Source organism: Ovis aries, chromosome 21, assembly GCF_016772045.2.
Source record: "Ovis aries strain OAR_USU_Benz2616 breed Rambouillet chromosome 21, ARS-UI_Ramb_v3.0, whole genome shotgun sequence".
Lineage (NCBI taxonomy): Eukaryota > Metazoa > Chordata > Mammalia > Artiodactyla > Bovidae > Ovis > Ovis aries.
In genome coordinates this window covers 35760409-35785610 of record NC_056074.1, presented here as the reverse complement: position 1 = coordinate 35785610, position 25202 = coordinate 35760409, and the positions used below count along the sequence as shown (strand labels likewise).

General features: G+C 42.7%; 1 pseudogene; it reads left to right on the top strand.

Moving 5' to 3' along the window:
* Nucleotides 1-827: 827 nt before the first annotated feature.
* LOC121817531 (pregnancy-associated glycoprotein 1-like) lies at nt 828-16393 on the top strand (annotated as a pseudogene).
* Nucleotides 16394-25202: the final 8809 nt, after the last annotated feature.

Sequence of the window (25202 nt, the reverse complement as noted above, 5' to 3'; positions counted from 1 at the left end):
TTTATATTAAAAATATTTTCATCGAGAAATCAGTGAAGTCTAAGGGGAAGCACACACATGAAAAAGGATGAATCAATCTGGGTCTGATATCATGCAAGTCTTGGAGAGGAAAGCTACAGCCTGTTTTCATAGGGAACTTGGGACATAAGTTGTGTCTCAAACGTGCCCCAACCCAAGACTAGGGAGCTGGGATTTTACTCTTCCACTAGCACCTCCCTCTCATCCTTCAACTACACCGAACTGGTGTCTCAGAGCCTTTGTATTAGATCCTCCAAAGACAAATCAAAGGTGATACTAGAAGCAAAAATACACCAAAGCTCAGGAAAATGCAGCCTCAGATAATGTCTCGATTTCTGCACCCACGCTGCCATCTCCAGCATCATATCTGGAATCCTGCGAGTCTAAAGAACTCTGAGTCTCTCGACATATGCATTTTTCAAACTTCAGAGTTTAATTTATATAGGAGTATACTTAATTTACAGTGTTGTATTAATATTGGTTATATGGAAAATTGATTCCCTTATACATACACATGTATCCGTTCTTACTTAAGTTTTTTTTTTTTTCCCCATACAGGTTATTACAGACTATTAAGCAGAATTCCTTTGCTGTACAATAGGTCTTTGTTGATTATTTATTAAACAAACTAGTATACAGATATTAATCTCAAACTCTCAATTTATCCCTCTCCCACCTTTCCCCTTTCGTAACTATAATTATTTTTTTGATGGAGGGAAGTGTCTATAGGCAATTTTTGGATCAGGGTCTGTGCATGTGAGAGTGGAGTGGCCAGGGAAAGCAAGCCTGAGAGAAACTCATTTGAGATAATGGTAAAAGTTGAGAAGGACCTAGCCAAGCAAAACCTGGGAGAGAAATATTGTAGATGTGGGAAGTATACACTGCTAAGGACCAAGGTAACCAAGCTTAATACATGGCTACCCTTCCACTACCAACCTTCCTTCCATGTTGGAACTTGGCCTACAGGTCAACCACCATGACCTCATCTTATGCTTCAGTTGTGAGTTAGCAGCAATGAGCCATGTCAGCCTACACAAGAAGGGAGAACCTGGGGCTATCATGAGGCTGAATATGCTCTGGACTCAGGGAAGTGTCCACAAACTGGTTATCCCCAGGAGCATCAGGTGCAAGGTGTACCACCAATGCCTCTGACTATCTCCATATACTTGTTCTCAGGAGTAGGAACACCAAGTAAATGACAGAGCAAAGAAACAAGTAATGACTCTTGTTTCATCTTGCCCTGGGTGATTCCCATGGCTCTTTGAACACACTGCTCTTTGCCCCCAAACCCTTTCCTCTATTCCGTCTTCAAAGGTGGCTTGTGAATAACATCAGCTCCTGACTCTGAAGCCTGGTGGCTGGAACTCAACTCACAATCAGCTGGGACCCAAAGATGTCCAGCCTTGTCCTGTGTTTCTGTCCTTTTTCTCCAACCATTTTCATAAAGTTCTGAAAAAACATAAGTGTGATTGTAACCCTTTCAAGGCCTTTGAATCTCCATAATCTATTTTGAGCATCAAAGAGGGAACAGATATGTTTCATGCAGGCTAGACTCAGATCCATGCCTTTTTTGCCAGGGGTTCCCTGAGGAAACATAAGACACATACCTAAGTTACCAGAAGGCTGAGAAAGGAATGCTTCTCGCTTAAATGCAGGTACATGTTATCCAGTCATTCAGGGTCTGTGTTGTGTGAATGAGGAGCGGGAGCTCTAGAGATTCTGAGTTGGGAGTGAGTCAGTCACCACCTGCAGGACTGCCTACTGGGGTCACTACAGCTGGGGCTCTCCCACTGTGCCTGGAACCCAGAAAAAACAGCCCTGAATATTGCTTTCCTGCTGCTACATGGAGGCAGGTCTGTTGATGAAATCAGAACCAGACTTGAGGGGCAAAGGGAAAGGAACTTCCACTCTGGTCCTTGAAGACATCTGAGAGCTACACAGCAGTGGATGCAATTGAGCTTTCTCTCATCTTTTTCTTCCTGGAAGGCTCCTAGCCTGGGAACCAGAGTTCCTGGGTCCCAAGTCTCCACTAACTTACCTGCAGCCTTAAGGTGAATCATACACCCCAAGGTTCAGTTTCCCATCTCTTAGAGGAGGGAGACTGGACTAGCTCCAGAAAACTTTTTCCAGACTGAAGCTCAGTGCTAATCAGTGGACACGTGGCTCAGAGGTGGGTGTTGATGAGGATTCTGAGGCTGCCTCTGGTGGGCAGAGGTCTGTAACTGTCTGGTGATGTTTATGTGTCCTGGGCTCAGGACTGGGAGTGGTAGACCACTTGGCACAGAGATGCTGTGACACCGAGGGCCTTAGAGGACTTGCCCCCTGGAACCTACCATCATTTGGGCTCTATGGGATGAGATCAGGTAGTTATAAGTCAGAAGTTACCAATGGAGAAGCTTGTAGAATCCTCAGCAGAACTCAAATTAGACTAAGGAATCATCTCTCCTAAAAACACTGGGAACAAGATATGCCAGGACTCTTAGACAAATTGTGTAGTATTTAAAATACTATTTAAAGTAGGTCATCTTTTGGATGACCTGCCATTTGCTCTCTGGCTTGGGATAATACCCACAGTTAGAGTGAAATCAAATCCTTCCCAGGGGGAGGCTGTCCCTCTCCCTGTGACTCATTAGCAGTGAGTATAGCTCTATCCCCTCCACATCTGGAGCAGAAATTAAAGCAGGAAGGAGGCGACCTCCAAGTTTAACAGGAAGACTCAGGTAGGTCTGGGACTCAGGTAGGCACTATTCTTTCCCCAGTGCTTCTTCCTTCCCTCCTGGGTCCTGTGCAAGCTGCCAACCTCCTGGTTATTGGGTTGTGAATTCCTCCTCTCTTCTCTTGCAGATATACATGCAGTCTCACTTGTGGCTTCCTCTCTACCCAGGCCCTATCCCTCACCTGCAGATGGCACTAAAGAAGGGAAAACCAAGAAGGGGTCTGCCCAGATCTTTCTTTCTAAAAATGTCTGCATTCCTTCTCCTTCCAGGCCCTGTCTTGAATCATCAAGATCTCCAACTAGATGACTCAATAGCTTAGCATGGGAGTGGAGGTACAGATAGGGTTGGATGTAAGGTTGTCAGGTATGAGGGGGATGGTTTTCAGATGACAAGAGAAGAGTTGGGGTAAGGAGCGTGTGGCCCTCCAACCAGTCACTCATCGGGGACCTCCCTGAATCTGCTATCTCGGGCCCCTCAGGGTATCACTAAAACAAAAACTTCATTCTATAATCTTCTCACTACAAAATGATTTCAAACATAACAAATATAAGAAAGAAGAGGGTCATGAACCCTATATTTCATCACTTGGCATCAATAACTACAAAACTAACCTCTTAGTCCCACAGGTTGTCATAGACCAGAGATTATGTAACACCAAGGTAGTGGACAATTGAGTTCCCGTTGAAGACATTCTTGACTTGCATCAGGTCTTTCTCTTCTTGCTATGTTCTCATTTGTGGTGGGGAAGGGAAGGAGGAAGAGAGAGAATAAGAGAGAAAAAGAGGGAGAGGCTCCCTCCCATCATGAGGGATCATCATCAAAACCCCATGTCATCTGGCATACCTCCCAAAGGTCCTACTTCCTAATACCATCACATTGGGAGTCAAGGGTGGACACAATTCAATCCACAGAAGCCATGCAGATCTGTTTTTAAATAGAGACAGACCCTCATTTCATTCTATCTTTTATCCCTTGTTCATTTTTTCCTGAAGGGTTTTAGGGATGAGATGAACATTTCACAAAATATACATAATGAGTATTTGGGGTAAAATGATAGGATGTGAAAAAAATGCTCTTTTGTTCCCAATAAAATTAACATGTAACATCCAGTCCATGTACAAATTTCCCTGATTTTCAAAAAGTAGTTTTCATAGTTTATTAAAAGAATGTGTCATATGTTGCACTTGGTTATTCTACTTTAAGACTAAATAAATTTATCCAGAAACTGGCGCAAGCAGGGTGGTTTGTCTTACAAAATGTCCGACTGTTGGGTTTAGAGTAGGAGTCCACAAAACCGGCACAGTGGGTCAGAACCAATACCAGTCCTTGGTCTATTAGGAACCAGACCTCCACAGCAGGAGGTGAGCTGCAGGCCAGTGAGTGAGGCTTCATCTATATTATAGCTGCTCCCCATCACTCTCTCATCATCTCCAGAAGGGATAGTCTAGCTTGTTTTCCTGGAACTGTTTGTAGTTACATAAAATATGCATAATATAAACAAAAATAGCATAAACATTGATGATTATTTTCCTTTCTCAATGCTCAGAATGGTGGAGATAGATAGAAATCTATCACAGTGACAAATTAGATGTTGCCTACTAACATTTGGACACATTCAGCCAGCTTAAAATAAAATCTTAAAAAACTAAGATCATGGGTTCCAGCCCCATCCTTCATGGCAAATAGAAGGAGAAAAGGTGGAAGCAGTGACAGATTTCTTCATCTCAGCCTCTAAGACCACTGTGGATGGTGCCTGCAGCCATGACATCAGAGGATGTTTGCCTCTTTGCAGGAAAGCTGTGAGAAACATAAACAGTGTGTTGAGAAGCAGAAACATCATTCTGCCCAACAAACTGGTAGATGTTTGGACTTTTCATTTGGATTCATAAAATTTCTGTCCAGACCTCATTGGGCTTTGAAGTGTCTTAGCTTTCTGGTCCTTCACGATTCCCGAGATTATTTTGTGCATTTCTTTACCCAGTCCTGAAATCAGCCATCTCTTTAAGAATCCATGCATCGTCTGATGGGAAATGTATTTAGAAGCTCCATGTTAGATCTCAGAATAGTCACTGTTATCAAATTGTCATAGCTGTAGGCTTTACATTGGTGAGAGTAGGAAGTACACATTTTCTTTAAAAAATAAAATAAAAATGAATATAATTAGTTGGTACAAACTTATGCTTTCAGTTCAAGATTTAAGACAGCAGGGTTTGAGTTAAAGTTCTTTATGTTATGTGTGAACTTCTTTTTGTAGCCACTGAAAGGCTTACTTCAGAACATTAGTTTTAATTATTGTCTTGCTTTTACCTGTTAACATGCATATGATTCTGTCACAGTAACAGAAGTTATGAGGGACAATAAGTTGTTGAATATGATTGCCGATTTCTTTCCTGTTTTTCTTTTGATTTTCTTTGTTTTTTTTTTTCAATTTTTTTAATGAATGGGCTGTATTTTTGTTTTTCCCTAGAAGATATTCCACTCTGAATATAGTCATAATTCTGAATTTTAATGTGTTGTTATGGGCAGCTAGCCACTAACTTAATGAAATTAGATTTACCAGTCTCTTTTTTCCAGAGAAGGCAATGGCACCCCACTCCAGTACTCTTGCCTGGAAAATCCCATGGGTGGAGGAGCCTGGTAAGCTGCAGTCCATGGGGTCGCACAGAGTCAGACATGACTGAGTGACTTCACTTTGACTTTTCACTTTCACGCATTGGAGAAGGAAATGGCAACCCACTCCAGAGTTCTTGCCTGGAAAATCCCAGGGATGGGGGAGCCTGGTAGGCTGCCATCTATGGGGCTGCACAGAGTCGGACAAGACTGAAGCGACTTAGCAGCAGCAGCAGCAGCATTCTCTTTGTTCTCAATTTGTTCACTTCACTTCAGTCCTTTCAGTCATGTCCATCTGTTTGCAACGCCATGGACTGCACGATGCCAGTTTTCCCTATCCATCACCAACTTCCAAACCTTACTCAAGCTCATGTGCATCGACTTGGTGATGCCATCTGACCATCTCATCCTGTCTTTCCCTTCTCTTCCTGCCTTGAATCTTTCCTAATATCAGGGTCTTTTCCAATGAGTCAGTTCTTCCCATCAGGTGGGCAAATAATTGGAGCTTCAGCTTCAGCATCAATCCTTCCAGTGAATATTCAGGACTGATTTTTTTTTAGGATGGACTGGTTTGATCTCCTTGCAGTCCAAGGGACTCTCAAGAGTCTTCTCCAACACCATAGTTCAAACGGCATATGTGTATGTCATTTTTCAGTGATGTCATATTTCCCCCGTTGGGATTTAACCACCAGAACTGAATTTAAACAACATACAAAAATGAGAATTAAGTCACAGTGCCCCATCTAAACACATCTGGAAACAAGAGAGGCTCCTGATGTATTCAAGGGACAGGCATGGATAGACCTCATGCAGGAATAGGCCCTGGGAGTCCTGGATGAGTCATTAAACATGATTGTCTTTCCTTTTGCTGCCACAGTTCTTTTTTTTTTTTTTTTTCTTCTTCTTTGAATGGAAAGACATCTCAAAATTATTTTTTTGTATGTTTGGTTTGGCAGACAAAAATTTTCATAGCATAGACCCTATGGGGAAATTATACCAGAAATATATCCATTTCTCTTCAGCAGTTAAATTTTGAGGGTTTGTATGTTCTTGATGATCTTTCTTTATACATAGAAAGGAAACACACATGTTTAGTACACATTCAATCTCTTTTTAAATCAACCAACATGAATTAAATTCCTCTCTTTCCCCACTGCACTCCCAACTCTAGGCAAGAAATAAAAACCTGCTGAGACTGAAGGCAGATGGCAGCACATCGCTGTGGAGATTTCGTTCTCACTGTTTTTTGGGGAAAAAAATTAGTTGCTAACATTAAAATCGGTAGATTGTACAGAAATATCCAAACTTCTGATTCTCTTGAAAACATGGCCAACTGGCCTGCTTCCCAGCATGGGTGAAGTGGAGGAAAGGCCCAGTGGTAAGGCCTGTGTGGCCCAGGGTTCAACATGGCCACCTAGTCCTAGTATCATATCTCCTGCCCCCAGGGTCCATGACTTTGTGAGAACTAGACTGCTAGCTCTCTTAAGATAAAGACTACTTTTGTCTTGATCAACTTTGACTTTGAAGCCTTTAACCCAGAACCTAGCACACAGTTCTTCCTTGAACGTTTGTTGGATGATATAAAATAGCTTGCGGATGCATATGACATTTCTACCAATACTGAAAGCATACAATTGAAGTACTGCTCTGCCCTAAATCTTTGATGCAGCCTGGCATTATAGGTGCCCCTGATGTCTGCCATCAGACCCACTACCTAAAGCCATTTGTATGTCCCTGGGCTGTCCCTGAAGTATTCATTTTGCCTTTTGACAACTTATCTTCCTAGCAATCTCTTCTCCAATGAAGACAGCAATGCATATCTCACGACGTGTCTATGAAACCACGAATGTTGAGCATGGCCCTTAATATCCATTATTATGATGTTCTTAGAGGGTTTTTTCCTCCACATTGGCAAGGTTCTCCATCTTCTTAGAATCCATGCAGATCAATTTGATTTTCCAGCCAAGCTTCAAGGAACAGATTACAGTTCAGTTCTCTGTATTCTGTGAAGCTTTAAAGTCCACTCTCCAAGGACACTGATGAAGGTAAAGACTTTATCGAGAACTTTGTGTTTTTTTCAGACCTATTGTTGGCCTAAAGGGCTAAACTAGGGCATGTCAGGGCATATATAACTAGGGGCTCCCAGTCACCACTATATGCTAAGAACCTGAAATTCACTGAGTCCTTGGAGCCAGGATAGAAACATGAAGTGCCTTGTGCACTTTAGGCTGGTAGCCTTCTCAAATTGCAGAGTCATTCAAGTATGGAGACTGCAAGCCACATCATCTTACTTTCTGTGATTTTTCTTTTCACCTTATTATTCTTCTACTCATCAGGTTTAGAACAGAATGGAATATTTCCCTGACAATCTTAGAGTTCCACCCTTACATATTGATAAGTACCTTGCTATACGAACTGTGGGACCCAAGATTCTTGATGTAGATTTGCATAGTTGCACAACTCTTGGGGTCCAGTCATGTCATGGCCTATTGAAATTGGAATTCCTTGCAATTGTTCAGTGCACAGTCAATGTTGATGTAGGTGTGGTCCTGTTGAATAGCCCTTTCCTACCTTTTATTTAACGTGTCTTCTTTGTTCCCTCTCTACTTCAGTGTGTATATGTCTATGTCTGTATCTCTGTATCACTATCATTTACTTCTCCATCCCTTTGAAAGTCTCTATGAGTGTATTTCTCTTTGTGGTGTTTTCTTTTAACTTTTCTTTTAATTTTCTACATTTTCTGAACTTGTTCCCTGTCTCCTGGATTCCTCTTTCAACTCTCTCTTCTCTTTCCACTTGGTGAAAGATTGGGAGAGCTACTTATACACTCTTTTATATCTGACAGGCAGTGTGATCACAGCCAATTCTCAAGCCTCTTATATTTTGAATTTCTCCCTTATAAAAGAGGAGAGGAATCCCCTCTTACCTCCTTCCCTGAGTTTCTATGAGAAGGATACAGTGGGGTGGCAACAACAATGCTAATGGCTGTCATTATTGAGACTTCCTATTTATCAGGCACCCTCTCCATCACTTCACTTATCCCTAAGATATTTTATTCAGAGGGTTTGAATTGTTACATTCCACCATTTTACCGAAGGGGAGACTGACACCCTACATGGTCATATGGCTTACCCATCATTATACAACAGAATCTTTATTTAAACCTATGTCTTTGCCATGGAATATGCATAAAATTCTTATAATAAGGTGACTCATAAAAATGATTAGAAAATACACAGTGCCATTACAATGACAGTTATCCCTTAACACTGACAGGTAATTGGAGCATCTCTTTGTTTTCTTTGCAAAATATTCGGTGAAAGAATACCTCTAAAGAAAGTGAAGACCACAAGAAATACCTTCAGTGAAGAAAACATGCTGAACAATTTCCTGAAGGAACGTGCTTACAGACTGTCTCAGATTTCTTCTCATGGTTCAAACAAAATTATTCACCCCCTGGGGAACATCATGGATGTGAGTGTTTGGGGAGGATGGTGCTCCACAGAGCCCCCTGGTGCTCTAGCTTAGCACTGGAGCTTATCTGGAGATGCCGTGTGGCATGTTGGGGCAGGAGCTCCTGCAGGAGGCAGAAACACTGGGCAAAAGGGGCCCCATGCAGAGGAGAAGGCACTATCGTCCTCAACTCTTGTCTTGGTGACTGGACTCAGAAATTACCAGGTGGCAGGTAAATATTCATTTCTCTGTCAAACATGTGTCATTAGTTTGACGGTGATTGTTCCTTCTGAACTAAGTGAGCCAGTCAATTACTGATGAAGAATGAGCCATCTCTGATCAAAAGGTAGAACCAACTGCAGAGCAATTGTGAATCCCCAGGCAGAGGAATTCAGTTTCCACAGATGCAAGAATGACAGCAATAAAAAGTTATTGAACCTGTATTCCATGCATGGCCATAGCAATCACTGTGGTTACTGTTTTTGGATTAGACAAAGGGCTTATTTTGTCTTCAAGAATGCCTGTGCCAGCCTGAGAGATAGGCAAAGGGTAAATACATGTCAAATGAAAGTGTCACCTGTATGGTGTTGATTGGATGTGATCTGAGTTTAGAGGGAATGGCTGGGGTTGATCAAGAAGGAGCACCTGGAGAGGGGGCTGCTACAGCTGGGTTTGAAGAGATTACAGAGCTTGCCAAATGAAGGCACCAGGACTTCCCTGGGTGTCCAGCATTCCTGGAGGCCCAGTGGTTATGCCTCTGGGCTTCCCATGCAGGAGGTACCAATTCAATGCTTGGTCATAGAGTCAATATCCTACATACAGTATAGCATAGGAAAAATATATCAAATGCAGATATGTCTGTGACCAAAGCCTGTGAGTTGCACGGTGGTTAGAAAGTGATCTCAAGAGATATGTGACACCCAGAGGGAGGCATCAGTGTGGGAATAGAGGGTAGCCAGTTCTGCACTAACCCACTCCCTCCTTCTCCCTGTAGTTAGTCTACATGAGTAACATCACCAATGGAACACCCCCTCAATAATTCCAGGTTGCCTTTGACACAGCCACTTCTGACTTGTAGGTGTCCTCCACCTTTGGCATCAGTCCAGCCTGTTGTGAGTACAGACACCCCATACCTGGACCATCCTTCTCTTGCCCTGCCACTCTGTTTTCCACCCTTAACACCTGATGACACTCATCTTTTGTGTCTACAGCTACGCATGTTAGGTTCAGACATCTTCAGTTTTCCACCTTCTGGCCTACCAAAAAGACCTTCAGCATCAACTATGGATCTGGGAGAATGAAAGGAGTTGTTGCTTATGACACAGTTTGGGTAACAGTGTAACGAATGCTGAGTCAGATCTGGCTATGGAGTGACCACTGCTTGCAAAACAGATGCAGGATCATCTGGCAGAACCCTTCCTAGCCCAACTCCCATAGATATTGACCATCATATCCATAGGATATGTTTCTGGGGAGGCAGTGCCTGTGGTGACACAGGAGTAAACAAATTAGCTAACCCAGAGAGTGGCTTGAGGTGTGGACTTGCAGCTCCTCTGCCCATGAGCAGTTCAAGGTTCATTTTGCTCGGAGCAAGAAGAAGGGATAAAAGCACCCAGTTTTATATTCCCAGACTGTTCCAGGCACTTTCAGGTGGTAACTGGTTTAATCCTGCAACAACCGCACACAGCAGTTACTCTGATTAGCTCATGAGACATAAGAGGAAACTGAGGTGCACACAGCAAGGGCCTTGCTGAGGGCACACTTGTGGTAAAAGGAGGAGTTAGGTTGGCTTTTCAGGGCTGAAGTTGCTGTGGGGTGTTTGGGGACAGGATAAAACTGATCTGGGGACCTTGGGGGCAGTCAAGGGCTTCAGGTATCTAGAGTGGGAAACTGGTGGCCTGAGAAGTCAAGGGGCCTGATAAATGAGTTCTCACTCTAGAGGACCCTTGAGAGTCTAATAAACCTATTGCCTGCTTCCCCCAAAATACCTGAGTAGTTCCCCTTTCTCTCTTTCTCTCTCATACACACTCACAGAAATATACACGTATCACCAAAAGTGAAATCCTCAGGCAGTAATTTCATAGACACCAGAAGCAAGATTGTGTTTTCAGCTTCTGTCTTCCTGGACAGATGCAGAATCCACAGTACATTACAGAGAATGCAGTCCATTCCTGTCATTAGGTCACAGTGATGCCAAAGAGAAGGCCATCTTGCTCTTGATGGTTATGTCCATAATGTGGCACCAATGGGACCTGGCCTGACTTTTGGTTGCCCCACCTCTACAGAAGCCATGAGGCCAATTTGACGCACTCAGGTGGTGTTTTTCAGAGGGGCAGATGTTTTAAAATTCACAGCCTCTCTCAAGGGGAACCCAGATTCCCCTCCCAGATTGGTCTAACTGTCTGTGGGCCACCAAAGACAGAGCCCAGCCTCAATTCTTCTCTAAGGATCTAATGGCAATGTATCCCAGGACAGTCCTAGCTCCTCTTCACATATCTGTAAGTGTGATCACTCTTCTCTCCCACAGATTGGGGACCTTGTAAGTACTGACCAGCCATTTGGTCTAAGCGTGGCAGAATACGGGTTTGAAGGGAAAACTTATGATGGTGTCTTGGGCTTGAACTATCCCAACAAATCCTTCTTGGAGCCATCCCCATCTTTGACAAGCTGAAGAATCAAGGTGCCATTCCTGAGCCTGTTTTTCCCTTCTACTTGAGCAAGTAAGTCTGAGATGGAAAATCACTTTCTCCAAATAAGCTGTAAGTTGCTTTCAGTTGCATGAAAATTATAGAACACTTGATAAAGAAGTATCCTGAGAGATAATCTAACCCAGAATAACTATGGCCCTCGGGCCCTACCTGGCATCACTACAGGCTTTTATAAATAAAATTTTATTGGAAGCCGACCCTACTCCTGGGCTCAAGACCAGTAACATGGTCTGGGAGGGTGAGTGAGGAGGAAGGCTAATGGAAGGCAACAGGAAACAAGTTGAAGGAAAAGGCATTAGGATTTGCTTATGAATTTGATCAGTAAGGAAGGGGAAGGATGGTGGATTCTTTCCTTCCTTATTAGCATTTCACTGGGAGCCCAGGACCATCTAACCAATTTGTGGAGCCAGTGAGAAATGAAAGTGTGTGACACAAAAGTGTGGGACCCCTTGTTCAAGAAATAGTAGGCATTTCCAGACAGGGAGAGCAGGGGTGGGGTCCCTTCTGAGTGTGGGACCCTTTGGACAGTAGAGGTCACAGGCCAGTGAAGCCAACTCTGGGTGACCTGAACCCATGCCCTTAGAACTCCCAGGCCTTGATTTTCCTGAAAAATGACAAAGTAGACAAGGAGAAAGCCAAAACACTTCAGCACCCTGTCCTCTGAGGGTGTCTGAGCACTCAGGTCACAGGAGATCCAGGGCATTTTCAGAAGACGTAGTGGGTGGAGCCCAGACAAGTGATTTAACTTCTAACCTCTTCTCTGCCACTCATTAGCCAGTAACAGACCTCAGTCTGGATCTCAGTCTCTCCTAGACTCGATTTCTGCATCTGTACATGGGGACCTTATTAGGGCCTTGATGGGTGGACAAGCACAGCTCTCAGACAGTGCTGTTGTTACTGTCCTCCAAGGATCCCACCCTCTCTTCTCTCTACAGAGACAAGCAGGAGGGCAGTGTGGTGATGTTTTGTGGGGTGGACCACCGCTACTACAAGGGAAAGCTCAACTGGGTACCATTGATCGAAGCAGGTGACTGGAGTATACACATAGACCGGTAAGCCTATCCCTCTGAGGGTCAGCCCAAGTGATGCTCCCGCTAATGTACATGGACACAGGCAGACACACACAAGTGCATTCTCAGACACACAGTCACACAGGCATATACACAACCAAAATGACACAGACAGACACACAGACACATGGAAACACACAAGCAGACACATATAAACCTTCACAGAGACATATGAAAACATGCATAGCTAGTCAGAGACACACAAGCACACACAGAGACACATACAAACACACATACAAACAAACACACAAGCACATAAATATGCAAACAACCCATGGGTTCATAGTACCCAGGGCTTCTGAGAAAGGCTCTGAAGAGGGTCCTAAAAGGGTCCAGAGAGGTCTGTGCAGCTGGGAGAGGGCTACAAGCACTGCCCTTTGAGGTGGGGAGCATGGTTAGAGGACTGTACAATGTGGTGAACAGAGAATCAGGGAGAATTTCTCCAGCCTGAAAAGAGTTATGATAAGATGACCGATTGTCCAAGGCTACCTAGGACACAGGAAGTTCTCAGTACAGATAAATGTCATTTTAAAAACAGGGACAGTGAGAAAATGGGGAAAACTGGTCTTAGGGAGCAACTACCCAACAGTGGAGAGAGGTTGGCTGCAGTCTTAAGACGTGAAAGCAACTAATAAAAAAGACATTCCACGTTCTTGGGCACACAGTGGGACAGGGGGTATAAGAGAGAATCAGGAAGGTGGGATCCAGGAGTGACCTGAGGACAAGAGGCATAATTGACAGGATTCTGTGTGATACCCTCAGACAAAAGCTGACCCATCCTTTGAAGTTTCTGTGGGCTAGTCATGTATTTCCTGGTCAGGGTCTCAGGGTCTGAGCTGGTTGTAGGAGCAGTGCTGGCAGACACCCTCTCCCAGAGGAGCCCCTCTCTCCCCCTTCTATGAGAATCTGCTGCCCCTGTGAATCTCCATCTTCACTCTGTGTGCGACCTGTTATTTGTTCCCCACCAGATACAGCTCTCTGAATGTTTCTTATTGTTTTCTCAGTCTTCATTCACTCATTGAACAGATAAGCATTGAGCATTCACTGTGTGCCAGGCACTTTAGGGAGGCAAGGAGAATAAAACTCGCCCTCACATCTAAGAAGGCAGATGTACATGAAGTGACTCATCCACATAGTGAATTGTGACTTTGGTACACGCTAGACATGAGGAGGAGAAAGCAATGGCAACCCACTTCAGTACTCTTGCCTGGAAAATCCCAGGGATGGCAATGCCTGATGGGCTGCCCTCTCTGAGTTCTCCTAGAGTCAGACATGACTGAAGTGAGTTAGCAGCAGCAACAGCAGCAGACATGAGTAAGGATCTACAGAGAGAGACCAAGACAGGGGTCTGATAAACACGGGGGAAAGACTTCCCCAAAACAATACAATTAAGGTGGAATCTGGAAGATGAGAAGAAATTTGCTAGTCAAAGTGGAGTGGCGTCTTCTAGGAAGGAAGACCAGCTTGTGTCAAGGTACAAAATATCCTGGTGTATTCAAGTACTGCATTCGAGGATGTCAAGAAAGGTGCTGTGTAGAGAGCAAAGGAAAAGAGGGCAAGAGACCAAGCGCTGTTTAGAAGACAGTCAGGAAGGGGGCAATTCTGGGGAGAATCTGAGTGACCTTGATGCCCTCTTTCTTCCATTGTCTCTCAGCATCTCTGTGAAAAGAAAGGTTATTGCTTCTGACAGCTGTGAGGCCCTTGTGGACACTGGGACATCATATATCGAAGGCCCAGGAAGACTGGTCAATAACATACAGAAGGCCATCGGTGCCAGGCTATGGGGTTCCAAGGTGAAGGGTCATGCCCCAGGGTCATTCCCAGTCTCCAACCACAACAAGGAACCCCAGAGCTAACCTCTCACCCTCTCTCTCTAACAGCACTACGTTTATTGTTCTGTGGTCAATACCCTTCCCTCTGTTATCTTCACCATCAATGGCATCAAATACCCAGTGCCAGTTTGACCCTACATTCTCAAGGTGAGGGGACAGTATTGAGGGTTGGTTCTCAAACTGGAGCTTGTAGGAACCCTTGGGCTGCTGCTGGGAGGAGGGCGCCCTCTGGAGGCCATGTCACACCATTGCAGATGCTGCTGAGCCCTGTAGCTGGGCCAATGCCTCCCACAAAACCAATCACTTGAAAGTAAAGGGCTCTGTGGGACACTGATCTTCCTGATATAAATGTGGAGATACCACACCATATGGCATGGTGGGAGTCAGGCAGAGGGGAATACTAAGGTCCTCAGTCCTCAAAGAGCTTCAATTCAATCTGAACCCAGAGGTGCATGAACATGACATTCAGCACTAGCAGTCCCTGAAATAGGCCATGTTACAAGGAGAATGGCTGAGGACAGTCCAAGTGTGATGTCCCAGCATAAGTTAACAGTCTCCCTTCCTTTCTCAGAGTTTTCCTGGTTTGGATGATAAATTACATGGTCAGCCTAGTTCTCAGCTGGATCTTCCCCTTGCTCTTGCTAGGTGCCTCCTTTGTGAGTTGGGGTACCTGACCCCTCTGTGGGGAGGTTGGATGGTAATGTGAATAAAGGGTGCCCAGTGACTGCTCAGCCCCGGCACAGGGTGGAGGCTTCATGTCAGCTCCCTGCCAGAGTTCAAAGCAGGCTGATGGGCTCAAAGAAGGATTTGAGGAAGAGAGGGAATTTCAGGGATTCTAAATCCACAAACTCATTGAGCCATATGGGGGGTTGCTTGACTCTAGGCAGAACTGCACTGGATTCCATGAAAATGGCATCTCAAGGTGCTCTGCACTGGGGCACTGGGTACTTACTAGGGTGATGAGGGCTACGGACTGACCAGTGCAGATGGGGAAACAGAGTACCTTACCCACCCAAGCCTAGAGTGGCCAGAGAGGGTGAGTGTGGGCCGAAGGAGGCTTCTCAGATTTGCTGAGTCGTCTTCAAGAACGTGTTGTGGGCACTGCTCTATTTAAGATGGATAACCAACGAGTTACTTTGTAGCACGGGGAACTCCCCTCAGTTATATGACAGCCTGGATGGGAGGGGTGTCTTTGGGACCAGGATACCCAGATACATATGGCTGAACCCCTTTACTAGCCACCTGAAACTCAGAATTTTGTTAATCAGCTATACTCCAATACAAAATAGAGTTTGATAATAAAGTACAGATGGTGGGGACACAGGAGGAGAACCAGCATTCTCTGAGGAGAAAACAAAGAGCAGGAGTCAGAAGGAAAGAAACAGGGAGTGAGGAGAGCTATGGGCACACTTATTCTTTTCTAAATAATTATATTGAAGTGTGGCTAATCTTCATTGTTGCATTAAGTTCTGCTGAACAGCAATGTGACTCACTTATACACACAAAAAGTATACATTTTTCTTATTCTTTTTCATGTGGTTTATCACTGAATATTGAATATAGTTCCTTATGCTCTACAGTAGGACTTTGTGGTTTTTCATTCCTCTGTTTCCTCAACTCCCGGTCCTCCCCTCCCTCACATCCTTCCTCATGGCAACCTCATGTCTTGGACCTATCTGGTTTTGGATAAACTCTCATATCCCCTGCTGCTGAGAAAACCCCTTGATACTTACCAAAAGAGGGAAATAAAACAAAGAATTGAGCTCGGTCTGGATATTGGGAGGAGTCATCAGTAAGGGTTCATGCTGACTGGTGTGTATCCCTGACTCCCCCAGGATTCTAGAGGCCACTGCTATACCACCTTTAAAGAGAGCAAATTGAGTCCATCTACAAATATCTGGATCCTGGGTGATGTCTTCCTGAGGCAGTACTTCTTGGTTTATGATCGAGGAAATGACAGGATTGGCCTGGCACAGGCAGTGTAAATGCTTGGAGTTTTTCAGGAATCAGTAAGGCTGCTCCTAACACACACTCGCACACATTGGGCACTCCTGCCCAGGATGCTGGTGAACTGTATTTGGTGGTCTGTACACCCTATTCTCAGTAAAGAATAAAGGGTTTCACTCTTAATGGTGCTGAAACAAATGTTGCCTCTGTTTGTGTCTAGGAGTGAAGGATCTAGAACCAAGTCTGAATCAAAATTGAGAGGAGCCTTACTCCAACTGGCTTCAGGGAAAGGGGCAACTCATTGAAATGATTCTGTGAATCCAGGATGCAAGAATCAGAGCAAATACAAATATCTCAGTGATTGGACCCAAGAAACCAGAAGTCATCAATTCTCTCTCACCCTCCCTCTTTCCATTCAGTCTTCTTTGATGGTCTTAGCCTGGCAACTTTCTTCCTTAAGGCTTCTACACCTAGTGAGGGAGTTCAAGCTACCTGACCTAGGGTTTTAAATCCTGAAGTCATCACCTAGTAAGGAAAGATGTTTGCAGATATCAGAGTTCAAGGGTGTTCTATGAATGACCCACCTCAGATCACATGTATAGCCCCAGATCAGCCATCCAGGCAGGGACATGAGGTCTTATGACTGGCTTTACATGATCTTTGGCCCTGACCCCTCAGAACATGATTGTCAATTTCCTCCAAAACTACATGACTGAAGCTGGGGAGAGGCAGACCCAAGGATAGCAACTAGCAGATGATCTAGGCCATGGAAGAACTTGTGATGACCCACCAACTCCACCACCTCCTCATTCAGAGGAATTATAAGGGATAATGAAGTAGACTCTCTTTGTGCCATCTCAGATATTCTTATCATGGGAATGTCCTCCAGGGGATTTTGGGTGAGGTACTTCATGGAGAGCTGGTTCCCTTTTGCCCCACACCCAGTCACCAGCTCTCTGCTACATATGCCTGCTCTGTCCTTTCCAGTCCTACTTGATAAGTGGTGGCCCCAGTGGATCCCAGAGCCATCCCATCATCCAGGGCCCAGAATGCCCCTTCCTTGCCTCCAATGCTGCTGGGGAGAATGCAATGCATGTATCGGGGGTCCCAGGGTACACAGAGCCTTCAGCCTTTCTGAGCTTCCTCCAGGGGTGGAGCTACAAACTATTTGCTTGTATCTGCCATGGTTAGGCACTTTTTCAGTGGAAGCGTCTGTTCTTTCCACCTGGAGGCCCTTAGTAGATGCCTCAGCTGAGCCAGAAGGGGTCACATGTTGATTTCCTTTCAGATTGACTGGTTTGATCTCCTTGTTGTATAAGGGACTCTCAAGAATCTTCTCAAGCTCAGTTCTTTGGCATTCACCCTTTTGTATGGTCCAGATTGCACATCTGTACACGATTACTGGAAAATCATAGCTTTGACACTACAGACCTCTGTAGCCAAGTAAGGCTCTGCTTTTTAATACACTGGGCAGGTTTTTCATAGCCTTTCCTTCTTCTAAGGAGCAAGTGTCTTTTAACTTTGCGGCTGCAGTCAAGGTCCACAGTTGTTTTGGAGCCCAAGAAAATAAAATCTGCCACGGCTTCTACTTTTCCCTCATCTATATGCCATGATGGGATGGAACCAGATGCCCTGAATGTTGAATATATTTTTGTGAGTAGTTTTTTTGAATGTTAAGTTTTAAGTCAGTTTTTGCATCTCCTATCCTCATTAAGAGTCTCTTTAGTTCTTTGCTTTCTGCCATTAGGGCAGTGTCATCTTCAGATCTGTGAATGTTGATATTTCTCCCAGCAACCTTCACTCCAGCTTGGGATTTATGCAGTCCTGCATATTGAATGGTGTATCCTATATAGAAGTTAAGTAACCTGAGTGACAATGTAAATGTTGTCACGCTTCTTTCCCACTTTTAAATCTTTCAGTTTTTCTGTGTCTGATTGTAACTGCCTTTTTTTGACATACATACAGACTTTTCAGGAGACAGGTAAGGAGATCTGGTACTCCCATTTCCTTAAGAATTTTCCAGTTTGTTGTGGTCCACAGAGTGTAAGGCTTTAGCATAGTCAGTTCAGTTCAGTTCAGTCGCTCAGTCGTGTCTGACTCTTTGAGACCCCATGAATCGCAGCACTCCAGGCCTCCCTGTCCATCACCATCTCCCGGAGTTCACTCAGACTTAAGTCCATCGCGTCCATGATGCCATCCAGCCATCTCATCCTCGGTCGTCCTCTTCTCCTCCTGCCCCCAATCCCTCCCAAAATCAAAGTATTTTCCAATGAGTCAACTCTTCACATGAGGTGGCCAAAGTACTGGAGCTTCAGCTTTAGCATCATTCCATCCAAAGAAATCCCAGGGCTGATCTCCTTCAGAATGGACTGGTTGGATCTCCTTGTGGTCCAAGGGACTCTCAAGAGTCTTCTCCAACACCACAGTTCAAAAGCATCAATTCTCTGGTGCTCAGCCTTCTTCACAGTCCAACTCTCACATCCATACATGATCACAGGAAAAACCATAGCCTTGACTAGACGGACCTTAGTCTGCAAAGTAATGTCTCTGCTTTTGAATACACTATCTAGGTTGGTCATAACTTTTCTTCCAAGGAGTAAGCGTCTTTTAATTTCATGGCTGCAGTCACCATCTGCAAATAAAGTCTGACACTGTTTCCCCATATATTTGCCATGAAGTGATGGGACCAGATGCCATGATCTTCGTGTTCTGAATGTTGAGCTTTAAGCCAACTTTTTCGCTCTCCTCTTTCACCTTCATCAAGAGGCTTTTAGCTCCTCTTCACTTTCTGCCATAAGGGTGGTGTCATCTGCATATCTGAGGTGATTTATATTTCTCCCAGCAATCTTGATTCCAGCTTGTGTTTCTTCCAGTCCAGTGTTTCTCATGATGTACTCTGCATAGAAGTTAAATAAGCAGGGTGACAATATACCACCTTGACGTGCTCATTTTCCTATTTAGAACCAGTCTGTTGTTTCATGTCCAGTTCTAACTGTTGCTTCCTGACATGCATACAGATTTCTCAAGAGGCAGATTAGGTGGTCTGGTATTCCCATCTCTTTCAGAATTTTTCACAGTTTATTGTGATCCACACAGTCAAAGGCTTTGGCATAGTCAATAAAGCAGAAATAGATGTTTTTCTGGAAACTCTTGCTTTTTTGATGATCCAGTGGATGTTGGCAATTTGATCTCTGGTTCCTCTGTCTTTTCTAAAACCAGCTTGAACATCAGGGAGTTCACGGTTCACGTATAGCTGAAGACTTGCTTGGAGAATTTTGAGCATTACTTTACTAGCATGTGAGATGAGTGCAATTGTGCAGTAGTTTGAGCATTCTTTGGCATTGCCTTTCTTTGGGATTGGAATGAAAACTGACCTTTTCCAGTCCTGTGGCCACTGCTGAGTTTTCCAAATTTGCTGGCATATAGAGTGTAGCACTTTCACAGCATCATCTTTCAGAATTTGAAACAGCTCAATTGGAATTCCATCACCTCCACTAGCTTTGTTCATAGTGATGCTTTCTAAGGCCCACTTGACTTCACATTCCAAGATGTCTGGCACTAGATGAGCGATCACATCATCATGATTATCTGGGTCGTGAAGATCTTTTTTGTACAGTTCTTCCATGTATTCTTGCCACCTCTTCTTAATATCTTCTACTTCTCTTAGGTCCATACCATTTCTTCTTTTTTTTTTTTTTTAGTTTTTTATTTTTTTAATTTTAAAATCTTTAATTCTTACATGCGTTCCCAAACATGAACCCCTCCCACCTCCCTCCCCATAACATCTCTGTGGGTCATCCCCATGCACCAACCCCAAGCATGCTGTATCCTGCGGTTAGACATAGACTGGCGATTGAATTCTTACATGATAGTATACATGTTAGAATGCCATTCTCCCAAATCATCCCACCCTCTCCCTCTCCCTCTCCCTCTGAGTCCAAAAGTCCATTATACACAGCTGTGTCTTTTTTCCTGTCTTGCATACAGGGTCGTCATTGCCATCTTCCTAAATTCCATATATATGTGTTAGTATACTGTATTGGTGTTTTTCTTTCTGGCTTACTTCACTCTGTATAATCGGCTCCAGTTTCATCCATCTCATCAGAACTGATTCAAATGAATTCTTTTTAATGGCTGAGTAATACTCCATAGTGTATATGTACCACAGCTTTCTTATTCATTCATCTGCTGATGGACATCTAGGTTGTTTCCATGTCCTGGCTATTATAAACAGTGCTGCGATGAACATTGGGGTACATGTGTCTCTTTCAATTCTGGTTTCCTTGGTGTGTATGCCCAGCAGTGGGATTGCTGGGTCATAAGGTAGTTCTATTTGCAGTTTTTTTAAGGAATCTCCACACTGTTCTCCATAGTGGCTGTACTAGTTTGCATTCCCACCAACAGTGTAGGAGGGTTCCCTTTTCTCCACACCCTCTCCAGCATTTATTGCTTGCAGATTTTTGGATCGCAGCCATTCTGACTGGTGTGAAGTGGTACCTCATTGTGGTTTTGATTGGCATTTCTCTGATAATGAGTGATGTTGAGCATCTTTTCATGTGTTTGTTAGCCATCCGTATGTCTTCTTTGGAGAAATGTCTATTGAGTTCTTTGGCCCATTTTTTGATTGGGTCATTTATTTTTCTGGAATTGAGCTGCATAAGTTGCTTGTATATTTTTGAGATTAGTTGTTTGTCAGTTGCTTCATTTGCTATTATTTTCTCCCATTCAGAAGGCTGTCTTTTCACCTTGCTTATATTTTCCTTTGTTGTGCAGAAGCTTTTAATTTTAATTAGATCCCATTTGTTTATTTTTGCTTTTATTTCCAGAATTCTGGGAGGTGGATCATAGAGGATCCTGCTGTGATTTATGTCTGAGAGTGTTTTGCCTATGTTCTCCTCTAGGAGTTTTATAGCTTCTGGTCTTACATTTAGATCTTTAATCCATTTTGAGTTTATTTTTGTGTGCGGTGTTAGAAAGTGATCTAGTTTCATTCTTTTACAAGTGGTTGACCAGTTTTCCCAGCACCACTTGTTAAAGAGATTGTCTTTACTCCATTGTATATTCTTGCCTCCTTTGTCAAAGATAAGGTGTCCATATGTGTGTGGATTTATCTCTGGGCTTTCTATTTTGTTCCCTTGATCTATATGTCTGTCTTTGTGCCAGTACCATACTGTTTTGATGACTGTGGCTTTGTAGTAGAGCCTGAAGTCAGGCAAGTTGATTCCTCCAGTTCCATTCTTCTTTCTCAAGATTGCTTTGGCAATTCGAGATTTTTTTGTATTTCCATACAAATCTTGAAATTATTTGTTCTAGTTCTGTGAAAAATACGGCTGGTAGCTTGATAGGGATTGCATTGAATTTGTAAATTGCTTTGGGTAGTATACTCATTTTCACTATGTTGATTCTTCCGATCCATGAACATGGTATATTTCTCCATCTATTAGTGTCCTCTTTGATTTCTTTCATCAGTGTTTTATAGTTTTCTACATATAGGTCTTTAGTTTCTTTAGGTAGATATATTCCTAAGTATTTTATTGTTTTCGTTGCAATGGTGAATGGAATCATTTCCTTAATTTCTTTTTCTACTTTCTCATTATTCGTGTATAGGAATGCAAGGGATTTCTGTGTGTTGATTTTATATCATGCAACTTTACTATATTCATTGATGAGCTCTAGTAATTTTCTGGTGGAGTCTTTAGGATTTTCCATGTAGAGGATCATGTCATCTGCAAACAGTGAGAGTTTTACTTCTTCTTTTCCAATTTGGATTCCTTTTATTTCTTTTTCTGCTCTGATTGCTGTGGCCAAAACTTCCAGAACTATGTTGAATAGTAGCGGTGAAAGTGGACACCCTTGTCTTGTTCCTGACTTTAGGGGAAATGCTTTCAATTTTTCACCATTGAGCATAATGTTTGCTGTGGGTTTGTCATAGATAGGTTTTATGATGTTGAGGTATGTTCCTTCTATTCCTGCTTTCTGGAGAGTTTTTATCATAAATGGATGTTGAATTTTGTCAAAGGCCTTCTCTGCATCTATTGAGATAATCATATGGTTTTTATTTTTCAATTTATTAATGTGGTGAATTACATTGATTGATTTGCAGATATTGAAGAATCCTTGCATCCCTGAGATAAAGCCCACTTGGTCATGGTGCATGATCTTTTTAATGTATTGTTGGATTCTGATTGCTAGAATTTTGTTGAGGATTTTTGCATCTATGTTCACCAGCGATATTGGCATGTAGTTTTCTTTTTTTGTGGCATCTTTGTCAGGTTTTGGTATTAGGGTGATGGTGGACTCAGAATGAGTTTGGAAGTTTACCTTCCTCTGCAATTTTCTGGAAGAGTTTGAGTAGGATAGGTGTTAGCTCTTGTCGAAATTTTTGGTAGAATTCAGCTATGAAGCCGTCAGGACCTGGGATTTTGTTTGCTGGAAGATTTCTGATTACAGTTTCAATTTCTGTGCTTGTGATGGGTGTGTTAAGATTTTCTATTTCTTCCTGGTTCAGTTTTGGAAAACTGTACTTTTCTAAGAATTTGTCCATTTCTTCCACGTTGTCCATTTTATTGGCATACAACTGCTGATAGTAGTCTCTTATGATCCTTTGTAATTCTGTGTTGTCTGTTGTGATCTCTCCATTTTCATTTCTAATTTTATTGATTTGATTTTTCTCTCTTTGTTTCTTGATGAGTCTGGCTAATGGTTTGTCAATTTTATTTATCCTTTCAAAGAACCAGCTTTTGGCTTTGTTGATTTTTGCTATGGTCTCTTTTGTTTCTTTTGCATTTATTTCTGCCCTAATTTTTAAGATTGCTTTCCTTCTACTAACTCTGGGGTTCTCCAATTCTTCCTTTTCTAGTTGCTTTAGGTGTAGAGTTAGGTTATTTATTTGACTTTTTTCTTGTTTCTTGAGGTATGCCTGTATTGCTATGAACTTTCCTCTTAGCACTGCTTTTATAGTGTCCCACAGGTTTTGGTAGGTGTGTTTTCATTTTCATTAGTTTCTATGCATATTTTGATTTCTTTTTTGATTTCATCTGTGAATTGTTGGTTATTCAGAAGTGTGTTGTTCAACCTCCATATGTTGGAATTTTTAATAGTTTTCCTCCTGTAATTGAGATCTAATCTTAATGCATTATGGTCAGAAAAGATGCTTGGAATGATTTCGATTTTTGAATTTGTCAAGTTTAGATTTATGGCCAGGGTGTGATCTATCCTGGAGAATATTCCATGAGCACTTGAGAAAAAGGTGAAATTCATTGTTTTGGGGTGAAATGTCCTATAGATATCAATTAGGTCTAACTGGTCTAATGTATCATTTAAAGTTTGCATTTCTTTGTTGATTTTCTGTTTCGTTGATCTGTCCATAGGTGTGAGTGGGGTATTAAAGTCTCCCACTATTATTGTGTTATTGTTGATTTCCCTTTCATACTTGTTAGCATTTGTCTTACATATTGCGGTGCTCCTATATTGGGTGCATATATATTTATAATTGTTATATCTTCTTCTTGGATTGATCCTTTGATCATTATGTAGTGGCCTTCTTTGTCTCTTTTCACAGCCTTTGTTTTAAAGTCTATTTTATCGGATATGAGTATTGCCACTCCTGCTTTCTTTTGGTCTCTATTTGCATGGTATATCTTTTTCCATCCCTTCACTTTCAGTCTGTATGTGTCCCTTGTTTTAAGGTGGGTCCCTTGTAAGCAGCATATAGAGGGATCTTGTTTTTGTATCCATTGCCACTCTTTGCCTTTTGGTTGGGGCGTTCAACCCATTTATGTTTAAGGTAATTATTGATAAGTATGATCCCGTTACCATTTACTTGATTGTTTTGGGTTCGGGTTTATACACCTTTTTCGTGTTTCCTGTCTAGAGAATATCCTTTAGAATTTGTTGGAGAGCTGGTTTGGTGGTGCTGAATTCTCTCAGCTTTTGCTTGTCTGTAAAGCTTTTGATTTCTCCTTCGTATTTGAATGAGATCCTTGCTAGGTACAGTAATCTGGGCTGGAGCTTATTGTCTTTCATCACTTTAAGTAAGTCTTGCCATTCCATCCTGGCCTGAAGAGTTTCTATTGAAAGATCAGCTGTTATCCTTATGGGAATCCCCTTGTGTGTTATTTGTTGTTTTTCCCTTGCTGCTTTTAATATTTGTTCTTTGTGTTTGATCTTTGTTAATTTGATTAATATGTGTCTTGGGGTGTTTTGCCTGGGGTTTATCCTACTTGGAACTCTCTGTGTTTCTTGGACTTGGGTGATTATTTCCTTCCCCATTTTAGGGAAGTTTTCAACTATTATCTCCTCAAGGATTTTCTCATGATCTTTCTTTCTGTCTTCTTCTTCTGGGACTCCTATAATTCAAATGTTGGAGCATTTCATATTGTCCTGGAGGTCTCTGAGATTGTCCTCATTTCTTTTAATTCGTTTTTCCTGTTTCCTCTCTGATTCATTTATTTCTACCATTCTATCTTCTATTTCACTAATCCTATCTTCTGCCTCCGTTATTCTACTATTTGTTGCTTCCAGAGTGTTTCTGATCTCATTTATTGCGTTATTCATTATATTTTGACTCTTTTTTATTTCTTCTAGGTCCTTGTTAAACCTTTCTTGCATCTTCTCAATCCTGTCTCTAGGCTATTTATCTGTGATTCCATTTTGATTTCAAGATTTTGGATCATTTTCACTATCAGTATTCGGAATTCCTTCTCCGGTAGATTCCCTACCTCTTCCTCTTTTGTTTGGTTTGGTGGGCAACTTTCCTGTTCTTTTACCTGCTGAGTATTCCTCTATCTCTTCATCTTGGTTATATTGCTGCGTTTGGGGTGGCCTTTTTATATTCTGGTAATTTGT